Genomic DNA, 14,839 nt, shown 5'->3' on the forward strand with positions numbered 1-14,839 from the left:
TTTACATATTTAACTAGGTCACGATATGAGTTAACCTTCGCTATTCTAAAAATAGATTCTGCATCACCTGTTCTGATTTTTGGACAGGCGATTAGGAAGTACACATTAAACATGTAATTAATAAACCAGCGGATTGTAATGCAATACTTTTAGAAATGCTATACAATTGTAAGAAGCAAACAAGTTGAAAATGGAATTTAGTGTGAAGTTGAAAAGGACAACTAAACACTGTAGTGCTTAAGTGACATTTAAATTAAAATAAAAACGATGTGCTCTGGCCTCTACATCTTTACCTTGTAAATAAAAAAAAATCTAAGAAATACACTATTAATTGCTGATGATTTTAACCAATTTTTTTTTATTGAGACATATCCAAGAGAAATAAAAATACAAATGACTTATATTTTATTGTCTGTATGCCCACTATGATATAACACGAAGCAATTCTAAATAGCATTCTCAAATGTATAATGTATTATGTTTGAAGTTTATTTGCCTGGATTTATTCTAGAAATATTTCGTTTTTTTCTATTTACATATCATTTCTTAGAATAAATCGATAAGGACACTGATTTACAAGTTTGACCAGAGTTTTTAGGCATAAATTTCATTCTGTATTTAAGTGCTTGAAAGTAGAAAATCTGAATTATATCAACTTGGGACACAAAATATATTGCTCTACAAATCTCGAACTTGTATGGTACAAATTTTCTCTGTTATATATTTTGTGTGTTTTTTTGTTTTTTTTCTAAAAGAAGCCTTAATATGTCTCTCCGGTTGCATGTCCGTCGCATTCAGTGCTGCAGCACTTTGATTAAAGTATTTCACAAAAATGATCACCATATTGAGACAATGTGTCGTGCTCAATATTTGGGTTGTTTTTACACTTTGAACTTTGTCTGTGACATAACTCTGACACAACAAGAGGTATACCTTCCTGTGTCCAAAACCTATTCGGGGAGCAACACCCGGTTCAACCGGCTCTTGTTTTCTATTTTTAGAAATTGCGTCATGTTGCTATTTTAAGAAATTGCGTACTGTTGCTATTTTTAGAAATATGCTTAATGTTTCTATTCATATATATATATACAAAATATATAAACAAAACTAATGTGACAAGACAGACCAACTAAATTTATAAAAAGGAAACGTTAATATATGTTCAAAAGTAAAAAGTCGAGTGTTGCCCCCGCCCGGCGGTGGCTCTTGTTAAGAACTCAAAGAGCTAGAGCTAAGATATTTAGCATGAAACATGTTCTAATGGGTGTCTACCAAGTTTGTTCAAATAAAAGCCCTGGGGTCAAAATTGGCCCCGCCCCGGGGGTCATTGATTTTCCTTATATGTGTTTAGCAAAAACTTAAAAATCTTCTTTGAAAAAACCCAAATAGCTAGAGTTTAGATATTAAGCATGAAACATCTTCTAGTGAGTGTCTACCTAGTTTGTTCAAATAAAAGACCTTGGGTCAAAATTGGCCCCGCCCCAGGGGGTCTTTGATTTTCCCTATATGCATATAGTAAAAACTTAAAAATCTTCTTTTAAACAACCCAAAGAGCTAAAGCTAAGATATTTAGCATGAAACATCTTCTAATGAGTGTCTACCAAGTTTGTTCAAATAAAAACCCTAGGGTCAAAATTGGCCCCGCCCCAGGGGGTCATTGATTTTCCCTATATGCATATAGTAAAAACTTAAAAAATCTTCTTTTAAAGAACTCAAAGAGCTAGAGCTAAGATATTTAGCATGAAACATGTTCTAATGGGTGTCTACCAAGTTTGTTCAAATAAAAGCCCTGGGGTCAAAATTGGCCCCGCCCCGGGGGTCATTGATTTTCCTTATATGTGTTTAGCAAAAACTTAAAAATCTTCTTTGAAAAAACCCAAATAGCTAGAGTTTAGATATTAAGCATGAAACATCTTCTAGTGAGTGTCTACCTAGTTTGTTCAAATAAAAGACATTGGGTCAAAATTGGCCCCGCCCCAGGGGGTCTTTGATTTTCCCTATATGCATATAGTAAAAACTTAAGAATCTTCTTTTAAACAACCCAAAGAGCTAAAGCTAAGATATTTAGCATGAAACATCTTCTAATGAGTGTCTACCAAGTTTGTTCAAATAAAAACCCTAGGGTCAAAATTGGCCCCGCCCCAGGGGGTCATTGATTTTCCCTATATGCATATAGTAAAAACTTTAAAAATCTTCTTTTAAAGAACTCAAAGAGCTAGAGCTAAGATATTTAGCATGAAACATGTTCTAATGGGTGTCTACCAAGTTTGTTCAAATAAAAGCCCTGGGGTCAAAATTGGCCCCGCCCAGGGGGTCATTCATTAGCTCGACTTTTTTTTAGATATATACATATATATATACATATATATTTAATATTTATATACATATATATATATATATATATATATATATATATATATATATATATATATATATATATATATATATATATATATATATATATATACATACATACATATATACAACCAAGTTTGTTCAAATAAAAGCCCTGGGGTTTAAACTGGCCCCACTCCGGGGGCCTATATACAGGTGAGCGACTTTGGGCCATCATGGCCCTCTTGCTTATTTATTGTAATCATATTTTTATTACCCAGTATTTAACTGTAAGTGTAAAATAATACCCCTTAAAATCAAATTTATAGAATTAATAAGGTTAAATTTAAATATGCTGCGTAATGGATTATTAAATAAGTGTTTTTAAAGCTTTTTATGTCCTCACAAAGTGGGTGCATATAGCATTGCACTTGTCCGTCTATCCGTCCGTACGTCCGGAAATCTTGTGAACGCAACTTCTCTTAAACCGGATGGCAGATTTTGGTTAAACTTCCAGGGATGAACAACCTTAATGTGTAGATGGTAGTAAAGGAAGGAATTTTCGCTGCCACCAAATTTAAGAGAATTATGGCCCTTTGTTGATTTTTTCACTACATACTATGTAGAAATTTTGTGAACGCAACTCCTCTTAAACCGGATGGCAGATTTTGCTTAAACTTCCAGGGATGAACAACCTTAATGTGTAAATGGTAGTAAAGGAAGGAATTTTTGCTGCGACCAAATTTATCAGAATTATGGCCCTTTATAGATTTTTTCACTATATACTATGTAGAAATTTTGTGAACGCAACTCCTCTTAAACCGGATGGCAGATTTTGCTTAAACTTGCAGGGATGAACAACCTTAATGTGTAGTTGGAAGTAAAGGAAGGAATTTTTGCTGCGACCAAATTTAACAGAATTATGGCCCTTTGTTGATTTTAGCTCACCTGTCACAAAGTGACAGGGTGAGCTTTTGTGATCGCTTTTAGTAAGTAAGTAAGTAAGTAAAGGCTTTATTTATCAAGGCTACACATTTGGTTTCCCAATCTTCCATGTGGGCCTCTATGAAACATAATTTACAATATATACAACTACAATATTACAAAAATAATTGCAACAACATTGTGTTACAATGTACATTGAAATTGTCAGAACAAGAAATACATGTTAAATAATGATATACAGTCCATTAATAGCATAATACATGTCAAAGAAGTACATATCAAATGAAATACGTTTTAGTGGAACATCAAATGATTAGATTCTAATTTTGTTATAAAATGATTAATTTAATGATGAGAAATGCCAGGATAGATATGAAGCTTGAAATTCCTGAACTGTTTTAGATTTTCTTATGTTAAGAGGGATATTATTCCATAATTTAGGGCCAGAGTATACTAGGGATTTTCTAAAAAATTCTTTCTTAGGTCGTGGAACAGCTAGGTCTGAACTATTTGTAGATCTTAAGTTGCGCTCATGTTTTTGGTAAACAAATTGGAATTTACTTTGCATGTATTGTGGATATGGTATGTCATTGATAGATTTAAACATTATGATTGCTTTTTTGTATTTCATTCTTTCATCAAATCTCATCCAATTTAGTTCTTTAAACAAATCACTGGAGGGTGCATCATAACTTTTATCTAGAATTATTCTTGCTGCTCTTTTTTGAAATTTTATGATTTCATTGATCAGATCATTGCTGCAATTGCCCCAGATAGTACAGCAATAATCTAAGTGTGGTAAGATGTATGAGTTAAAGAATAGGTATTGCTTGATTCTGAGAAGTAGGTATAACTGAGAGTTGCATTTTTTAAGTATCATTTCTATTTGGATCTTCCATTTTAGTTTACTATCAACAAAAACACCTAGTAACTTTTCGGTTTCAGAAAATTGGATCATTTGATCTTGAAGGTGTAAAGGTGGTAAATGAAGCTGTGTTTTATTTGATGTAAGGTGCATTGCCTTTGTTTTCTGTGTATTTAACACCATTGCATTTTGTGTTTACATGTTCGAGGTTAGTTTGAAGTTTATTATGTAGTTCTTGTGGTGAATGTCCTGATGCTGTAAGTGTGGTGTCATCTGCAAACATGTCTATTTCTGAGGTCTCTAAATGAAGTGGGAGATCATTGATGTATATAATGAAAAGCAGGGGCCCGAGGACAGATCCTTGGGGAACACCTGATATAACCTCTGCATATTCTGAGAGTTTACCTGATATACTGACTTTCTGTGTTCTGTTTGCAAGATAAGATGAAAACCATTTAATTGTATGAGAAGAACAATGGTAATAATGCAGTTTCTGAATAAGAATTTTATGGTTTACAAGGTCAAATGCTTTGGTAAGGTCAAGGAAAATTGTGCCAACTAGTTCTCCATCATTTATTGCATTTATCCAATTGTCAACTGTTTGTTAATGCTGTTTCACAAGAGTGCTTGGTCCTGAATCCTGACTGGGTCTTAAAAATAAACTTATGAGTTTCTAGAAATTGTTTTAGATGGTCAGATACGTGCTTTTCAAATATTTTAGAAATGAGTGGAAGTACAGATATTGGTCGGTAATTATTTTTATCAGAATTTCGTCCTTTTTTATAAATGGGTGTAACTTTTGATTGTTTTAATTTGGTAGGAAACTTTCCTGTTTGAACACTTAAATTGATAATAGTAGATAAAGGTCTATATATTACAGAAGATGCAGTTTTTAGAAATCTAGCACTGATTCCATCAAGCCCAGTGGCCTTTTTGACATCAAGTGAGTCTAATGTTTTTTTAACATGATCCGGTTCAATTGGTGGTATCACAAATTCTGGAATATCTAAGTTAACTTTACCTTCTAACATTTCTTTTAATATAGATTCATTTGCTTTATTCAGTGCTGAAATATTTCCTGATTTTTTAAATACGTTTGAAAAGAAAGTATTGAATATTTCTGCTGTTTCTTTTGGGTCAGAGACTGGATTTCCATTGTCATCATTTATATAGTTTGTTTGGAAGTTGTCAGTTTTGCCAGATAGTACTTTTAGGTTCTTCCATAACTTTTTAGGATTTTTATTCTGTGAATTTATTTCTTGATTAAAGAAGTCTTTTTTTGATTGATGGGATAGTATTTTAACTTGTGATCTCCAGTATTTGAATTCTTCTGTTTTATTTTTCTTTTTAGCATAATCTCTCATATGAATAGCACTGGCTATTTCATCTGTGAACCATTCATTCTGGTTTTTGTGTTTTACCCGTTTTTGTCTATATGGTGCATGTGAATCAAGAACTTTTAAAAATAAGTCATAAAATGTGTCAAGAGCATCATCTGGTTCAGTAAAAACATCAATCAATGTCCATGGTTGATTACTTAGATCAGCTAAAAAATGTTCTGCATTAAATTGCTTTAAATATCTATAATTGATAGTAAGGTGTAATGGGCCTTTTTAGCTCACCTTGCACAAAGTGCAGGTGAGCTTTTAGGATGGCCAACCAAATGGCGTCCGTCGTACACATTTTATTCAGACGACATCTTCTACAATACCACTGGGCCAATATTAATGAAACTTGGCAGGAATACTCATTGTATGAAGCTCTATCAAGATTGTTCAAAAAATGCCATTCCATGGTAAACTCTGGTTGCTATGGCAACTAAAAGAAAAAACTTATAAGTTCTTATACTTCAAAATGGAAAGGGCTAGAGCTTAGATATTTCTCACAAGGCATTAGCTTGTTAGTTCCTACAAAGTATATTCAAATTATTATCTAAAGCTGAAAATTGGTCTCTATTTTGGTAGTTAAAGGTTTTTTTATTGCAAGGTTATATAGACTTTCTTTGTAGGGATAAATTGAGACAGTGTATCTTGTATTATTTGTCTGAACAGACATTGTTATGAAGATTTTTCTTTTAAAGCATTAGAAGGATGAAAAGTTTGTTGAATGTGAATGTTAATTCAAAACAGAGTCGATCAGAATAGCACAAATTTGAGAGCTATAGTGAAGTTGATTTCCCTATTCAATAATGGATTTTTCCATTAATTTCGTAATATCATCAGAAAGGAAGACTGTGTCATTTCCGAAATTAAATGCATTGTATTTTGGTTCTTGACATTGACTTGCACATTTTCTTTGTAAGATATTGCACAAAGAAACGAAAGTGAACAAAAAGTGTTGTATTTCTTTCACAAAAAAATAGCTTATTAAGATAAAAGTTTAATTTACAGTGCGGATATGACTTAAATTCTTCCTTCCGGTTTGCGGAAAAAATCATATATTCAACATTGTGTACACCGGTCTTACTGAATCTGCTGAACGATTTATGACATAATATTTTATTCTGATTATAAACATACAATTCAAATCATTAAATAATAGATATCAATCAGTCCTGAGTCTTAGAAAAGATCTGTATCAATCTGACCTATACACTAAACTAAATCGGATTACGGGAATTAGGACAAAATGGCGACCTTGAACAAGGAAATTGAGAAATTTTGTAACATAAACTCGTATTTCAAAACAAAGAAGTGAAGATGAATACAATTATCGATGTGCTTCGTTGAAACAGGTTTTTTGTTAACTATTTGTGAAGTATTAAGGGATGACATTTAGTATTTATGTAAATATCACCTCCCGTGATATGATTTCCAAAATTATACATGTTTTCGGCGATCTCCGAGGTCATTTTTCTGAATGACGCAAATCCGATGAGAAATCGGGAAGGGTGTGTGAGCATGCCTCATTAATTAGCGTGTGCACATTGCTTGATAATGCTTGATATATATTTTAAAATAAATTTGTCCATCTCAGACTCGTTTGTATACGAATCAAAACAATTACGGAGATTGCCGATGAAAAATTGAGCTAGAATATACAAGATCAGATTTGATTGGTCGTCGTTTTTTACTAGCCAATGAAATCGTTTGTTGCATAGTCATTTGATGTCAAAATACATGTACAAATACAAGAAGTGTTTACCGCCTGGTCTGAAAAAGGGTGCAAAAAACAAATGGAGGTGGGAGTGGTTAGCGGAAAAGGACTCTAAATGTGAAAAATGGGATGCTTGGTTGAAGAAACCAAATGCAATGGGCTTTTGTGAAGTCTGTTCCAAAACGATCAACTAGACAAATCGAACAGAAAAAGGTGCTTCTTAATCACGATGAGCTGAAGATGAGGACCACTAAAAGAATCTTAGACCAAGTAAGATCATTTCTCTTTGTAGTTTAGCCACTATCTAGAGTAAGTAACGAAAAGAGGTTTAGTTGTGCATTGTGTAGTTAATAAACAATTCACATTACCCCACCCTCTTTTTCTTCTGTCTTCCCCCAACTTTCATGTGGTCTGGGCAAGGGTTGGGGGTTGAATTAAAAAATGGCCTTGTGCAGGCCTATGCCCAAATTTTTAATAGGTCTGGAGATTTTTTTTTCAGCTTGATATTATTTTAAGGATTAGAACACGATTTTCTTTATCTATGTTTTTTTTAGTTTGATTATCTCCTTGTTTCCAAACTAAATTGACAATTTATGAGTGTGATATTTTATTTGATATGTTTCATACATCTTTTATTTGAAAATTGTCTTTTTCAGGTACTGCCAGGCTCATCAAAAGCTGTGGACAAAAAGATTGAAAGTATGCAAGACCGCATTGCCATACAAAGAGCAATCACAACTGCCTTTCTTAGTGAACATTGACTGCCATTTTCCATAGCAGGCGATCTCTACGTTTAGCTGAACACAAGCCTGCTCTTGAAAAAACTTCTCTTTCTCCAACCAGTGCAATGTACATAACAACACATGGTGTAGCCAAATCTGTTAAGGTCAAAAGTGAAAGACAAGTTAATATCTTTGAATATGGATGAGGCAACTAACAAAAAACAATAACAAAGTAATCTTTTAGTACTTTGATGATGAAACTAGTCAAGTAGTAATGGATCATTTAGGATTGAAAATTCAAAATGTTTCCACATCTGAAGAAATTGTCAAGTCAGTTGAAAGTGTGCTACATTAACAAGTGGAAGACAATGGAAAAGGATTAAATTTAAGATATGAAATTGAAAGTAAAAGAATGAACATAATTTGTTATGTGGAATGTGTATATATTGCTTAAATAGTATTGCTCAGTGAATTTGTGTAAATTTTAACATATCAGATTAATTACATCTGAAGATATATAAAGCACTTGAGTATGTATCTGAGCCTTTTTTGAACTTTTAAATTCACTAAATTGCAAAAGCTTCCAAGGGCCTCCAGCCCCCTGACCCCCAACTTTTTCTTTCAGAATTTAAGTTTCTGTAACTTTTACCCCTGCATGTACACATGTGTTTATCACCTCAATAAATGTAAGTGAAAATGGAACAATAATTATGGTAATTATCCATGGTGCTAGAAATACTTAATTATCTTTATCATGTTAACTAAGCAAGAAGCTTATAATTGTTATCAATTTAAACTTGAAAATCTAGTCTAAATGACTTCCCAAACAGTAATTTCTGAAAACATGAAAATGATTCGTGTAGAAAAATAACACAAGAAAAAACTGATTTGACTCATGAAATTTTTTGGCCAAACAGTCTGCCACGTGAAATTCTGACCTTCCTGAGATCCCTGCTGTTTGTTTTTTTTTCTGTACGAAATCTGCTGTGGTCATAGTATTATTTTTACAATAGTTTTATCTCTTGGATTTGGTTCGCTAAATTGCTAATCATGGTCATGCAACTACATAGTTAGATGAAGAAGCAGGCGCTTGTTTTGGTTGAGTCTATTATGTTTTGTTTAGGGGGTTGAGTTGTCATACACAAATTTACAATTTATATGCATTTATTTTTTTCCAATGATTGTTATTATCTTAAATGCTTCTGGGATTGTTGTTTTATCAATTCATTTGTAAATAAGATTGTTATATGTCTATTAACGGAATAATTTTAATGAACACGAAATTAGTTCACACCTACATGTGTATTGGTATTAACGTGATGGTTTAAGCCAATGAAAACACGTCAATATTATTATACTCAGGCAGAGAAAAAGTGTGCAAAGAGTAAATCGATAATCTTTATGTAGCCAGCAAACTTTGAATTGCAAGTATTTTTTCATATCTTTTCGGCAGGATAAACTGTCCGAGGATTCGTATCGTAAAATGGCTGCCTTTTACAGTATCAAGTGATTATCCCAAGCACCACCGCGACTTAGCGCGGGAATTTTAATTATAGCTAACCTCTGCGCGAATACCTTTTTCATATTTTATTGTAATAAATATTTACAAACTGTGTCTTTCGGGGTTTTTTTTATCAATATATAGCCAATAATGATGTTAATATGAATAAATAATCATATCTCAAATCTTTGACTATGATTTACAATGAAATTCTACCTTTAGTGTATTAAAAAGGTTTTTAATTTCCTGTAATTTTATTTTGTGATTATGCTTCAAAGCAGTCAATTGACCGTGAATTTTCTTTTCATATTTTGATTTCCTTGAAATCATTTTTCTCATCAGAAGGCATGCAACTTTAATATGGTGATACATTAATTACATTCCATGAAAATGTTTAAAGATATAAAATATCTCATGACATGTTTGTTCATTTTACATTACACCTTTTATTCAGCAAGAATGAAGTCTTCACAAAAAGTAGTATGCAATCGTACCTATATTACATACGAATGTATGTAATATTTTTCTTGTTTAATAACATTTTACATGATTTTATTAACCAGGTTTTCCGAAGGAAAAAACTGGTTATTAGATTGAGGTATGTCGGCGGGCGGGCGGGCGTAAACAATTTCTTCTGTGCGCAACTCCTCCTACATTTCTCAACAGATTTTGACCAAACTTTCACAGAAGCTTTGTCATCAAGTGCCCTGGCGCATATTGTCCGGGTTTTGCCATTGGATAATATTTGACCTAATTATGGCCCTTTGTTGTTTTTTCTTATATAGAATATATAGTGAACAATTTCTTCTGTGCGCAACTCCCCCTACATTTATCAACAGATTTTGACCAAACTTTTACAGAAGCTTTATCATCAAGTGCCCTGGCACATATTGTCGGGGTTTTGCGATTGGATAATATTTGACCTAATTATGGCCCTTTGTTTTTTTTTATATAGAATATATAGTGAACAATTTCTTCTGTGCGCAACTCCTACATTTCTCAACGGATTTTGACCAAACTTTCACAGAAGCTTTGTCATCAAGTGCTCTGGCACATATTGTCCGGGTTTTGCGATTGGATAATATTTGACCTAATTATGGCCCTTTGTTTTTTTTCCTTATATAGAATATATAGTGAACAATTTCTTCTGTGCGAGACTCCTCTTACATTTTTCAACGGATTTTGACCAAACTTTCTCAGAAGCTTTGTTATCAAGTTCCCTGGCACATATTATCAGGGTTTTGTGATTGGATAATATTTGACGTAATTATGACCCTTTGTTTTTTTTCCTTATATAGAATATATAGTGAACAATTTCTACAGTGCGCAACTTCTCCTACATTTCTCAACAGATTTTGACCAAACTTTCACAGAAGCTTTGTTATCAAGTGCCCTGGCGCATATTGTCGGGGTTTTGTGATTTGATAATATTTGACCTAATTATGCCCCTTTGTTTTTTTTCCTCAATATATAATGATCAAATTCTTCTGTGCTGAACTAGTCCTACATTTCTCAACAGATTTTGTTCAAACTTTCACAGAAGCCATATCATCAAGTGCCCTGGCGCATATTGTAGAGGTTTTGTGATTGGATACTTTTTGACCTAATTACGGCCCTTTGTTTTTTTTCCTTATACAGAATATATAGTGAACACTTCTTCTGTGGCAATTCCTCCTTCATTATTCATGTTTTACATTGCACATAGTTACATTGTTTATTGCTTGTATTTGTATTTCAAATACAACATATTTATCTACAATGGAGATAATTGAAAACCTGGTTTCGTGGCATTGCCATGTTTCTTGTTTTATGATTAAACCTGTGTATAGAGCCACTCATGTGAACAGGAAGAAGTTTTTGTAGAAAGGGATGTCCAAATATGATAAACCATAGATGCTTGGGGGTTAGATCCTGTCTCCAACATGATACCCCTGAGTAAACACCTTTATCAAAAATTATTTTAATATCTAAACACTAATGGGATATCTGGTACAACTATAATACTGGTTTTCGAAAAATTTTACATAATCATATGCAAAAAAAATACTGTTTACCATCATGTATTGAGACTTAATTCCGGGCAGACAGGCGAATTGGTTGGGCCTTTTTGGTAACATTTTTCTCAGCAACTACTCTAGAGAACCTCATAATATTTAGTTTACAGCATTAACACATTGTCCCATACCATGGGATTCGATTTCAGGTCTGTCGCTCATCCACTTCATGTTAACTGACTTAGTTAAATTCATAATAATGGTCAATGGTAGGAATTTTTCCTAACGATTTTCTCAGCAACTACTTATCACAGCCTCTTGATATTTGGTATGCAGCATCAACATGTAGTCACATACAATGGGATATGATTTCAGGTATGTGGCTCATTCACTTCCCGTTTGATGACTTAGTTGAATTTTTGGCATTAATTGTAAATGGAAGGAAATTTCTGTAACAGTTTTCTCAGCAACTACATAACACAGCCTCTTGATATTTGGTAATGTGACTGCATTAATATGTGGTCCCAAGTTCAGGTCTATCGCTTATCCACTTCCTGTTTACCGACTTAGTAAAAAGTTCGACATTACTGGTCAATGGTAGTACATTTTTGTAACATCACAGCCTCATGAGTCATGTTATTTGGTATACAAATGCAACCCGGCCATTTTTGTCTTTGACCCATTTTTATTGAAGTATTATCCAAATTTGTACTTCGCCTTGTTAATTATGATGTCATTGTTAAAATTTTCATGATGTAAACACACTACAGGGAGTGTATTTTTTAGCAACCTATACTTTAAAGAAAAGAAAAAAGAGGTATTTCTATACACTTGATTGCATTCCTCTTGCTCAAAAATACTTTACATTTGACACTAACTAAATAACATTTTAAGTATTTTATAAACATGTTGCTTGTTTTAAATAAGAAAAATCCAGTTAACATCTATTTCTTAAGGTGAGCGATATAGGGCCATCATGGCCCTCTTGTTTGATTTTTGACTTAGTTTTACGGGTAAAAACAATGGGGGAATGGTCACTTATTGAAAGAATTGGGACCTTAATATTACATATATTTTGAGACTGATTTGTGTAGAGATGGTCAATGATAGTTGAGGATGTTGGCGTGACTCTAGTAGGTTGTGTTATTAGTTGATTTAAATTGAATGTACTGATTGTATTATTCCATTTTCAATTAACTGAAATAGAATTAATAAAATTGTAGTTGAAATCGCCAAAGAGAATGATTTCTTTGTTTTCAACGTATAAGGTTTCTAATATTTTTTCAATTTCTTCAGTCCATGAATTAAGTGATGAAGGGGGCCTATAAATATATCCTACAATAAAAGGTTTTTGTTTGTCAAGCTTCATTTCTATCCATATTGCTTCAATATCACTTAAATTAAGGTCTGTTCTACTCTCACAATGTAAGTTTGATTTTACATATAAAACTATTCCTCCCCCATTTGATTGTCTGTCATGCCTGAAAAGTTGATAATTTGTTTAATTAATTTCATTGTTTGAGAAAGCATCACTGAGAAAGGTTTCTTGTAATCCAAGAATGTCAATATCCGGGAGATTATCAACTAGAAACTGAATTTCACTGAATTTTGGATATAAATAATGTATATTGAGATGCATAAAGTTAAGTCCATTTTTGTCTAATTTTAAGTCTTGGAGTTTTAAGTCTTGATGTGATGTGTCCAGATTGTTATTACTTATTTTAAGAGGAAATTTATTTTCTTGACTATTTTCATTTTCTTGATGAGTATGTAAAGATGTAGAATCATTAAGAGCTTCGAAATGGAGTTTGTCACCGATTCCACTTTGTACAGTTAGTATGGTGCATGATGCACTGGTGTCCATGGATATGGCCTCTGCATCCATATTGGCATCCTTCTGTTGAAATTGTGTTGGGGAATCCTGTTGTGACCTTGATATTGCTGTCTCCTCTTATGTTGGTTTCTGTTGTTCCAATAAGATTGATGTGGTGGTATTCTGTGACGGTTGTCCCTGGGAAAATTTCGAGCAGACTGTGCTGGAGAACCTTTGATGTTTAGGGTAGATTTAATGGCTGCCAAAATTTGCCCTCCGAGCACAGCACCACCAGATTTATTAAGGTGGACTTCGTCATAGTACAGCCTTTCATTGATGTTTTCATCCGTTGTAAATGATTGTGTATTGTCCACAAATGTGTAACCGTTTCGTCCGGGTCCGTCCGTCGTCCGTCCGTCCGTAAACTTTTACTTTAAATGACATCTCCTCATAAACCACTAAGCCAATTTCATCCAAACTTCACAGGAATGTTTCTTTGGTGGTCACCTTTAAAAATTGTTCAAAGAATTTAATTCCATGCAGAACTCTGGTTGCCATGGCAACCGAAAGAAAAAAACTTTAAATATCTTCTTTTAAAAAGCCCTAAAAGCTAGAGCTTAGTTATGTGGCATGAAACATCTTCTGGTGAGTGTCTACGAAGTTTGTTCAAATAAAATCCCTGGGGTCAAAATTGGCCCCGCCCCAGGGGGTCATTGATTTTCCCTATATGCATATAGTAAAAACTTAAAAATCTTCTTTTAAAGAACCCAAAGAGCTAGAGCTAAGATATTCAGCATGAAACATCTTCTAATGAGTGTCTACCAAGTTTGTTCAAATAAAAGCCCTGGGGTCAAAATTGGCCCCGCCCCAGGGGGTCATTGATTTTCCCTATATGCATATAGTAAAAACTTAAAAAATCTTCTTTGAAAGAACTCAAAGAGGAGCTAGAGCTAAGATATTCAGCATGAAACATCTTCTAATGGGTGTCTACCAAGTTTGTTCAAATAAAAGCCCCGGGGTCAAAATTGGCCCCGCCCCGGGGGGTCATTGATTTTTCCTTATATGTGTATAGCAAAAACTTAAATAATCTTCTTTGAAAAAAACCCAAATAGCTAGAGTTTAGATATTAAGCCTGAAACATCTTCTAGTGAGTGTCTACAAAGTTTGTTCAAATAATAGCCCATGGGTCAAAATTGGCCCCGCCCCGGGGGGTCATTGATTTTCCCTATATGCATATAATAAAAACTTAAAAAATCTTCTTTGAAAAAACCCAAATAGCTAGAGTTTAGATATTAAGCATGAAACATCTTCTGGTAAGTGTCTACAAAGTTTGTTCAAATAAAAGCCCTGGGGTCAAAACTGGCCCCGCCCCAGGGGTGTCATTGTTTTTAACTATATGTGTGTAGTAAAAACTTAAAAATCTTCTTCTAAAAAACCCAATGAGCTAGAAATATCTTCTTATGGATGTCTACAAAGTTTGTTCAAATAAAAGCCCTTGGCTGAAAATTGGCCCTGCTAGGGGGAGGACGGGGGGTGGCTGAGATCATTGTTTTTCTTTACATGTGTGTA

The 14,839-nt window shown here is 33.5% G+C and overlaps 1 long non-coding RNA gene across 1 annotated transcript; it reads left to right on the forward strand.

Moving 5' to 3' along the window:
- Positions 1-5,832: 5,832 nt before the first annotated feature.
- On the forward strand, positions 5,833-13,820 carry LOC132738512 (uncharacterized). The gene is made up of 2 exons (XR_009626885.1): positions 5,833-7,510; positions 7,897-13,820. It is a non-coding gene; the product is annotated as an uncharacterized LOC132738512 (long non-coding RNA).
- Positions 13,821-14,839: the final 1,019 nt, after the last annotated feature.

This window comes from Ruditapes philippinarum, unplaced genomic scaffold (assembly GCF_026571515.1).
Source record: "Ruditapes philippinarum isolate M1 unplaced genomic scaffold, ASM2657151v2 ctg1332_1_1_1_1, whole genome shotgun sequence".
Lineage (NCBI taxonomy): Eukaryota > Metazoa > Mollusca > Bivalvia > Venerida > Veneridae > Ruditapes > Ruditapes philippinarum.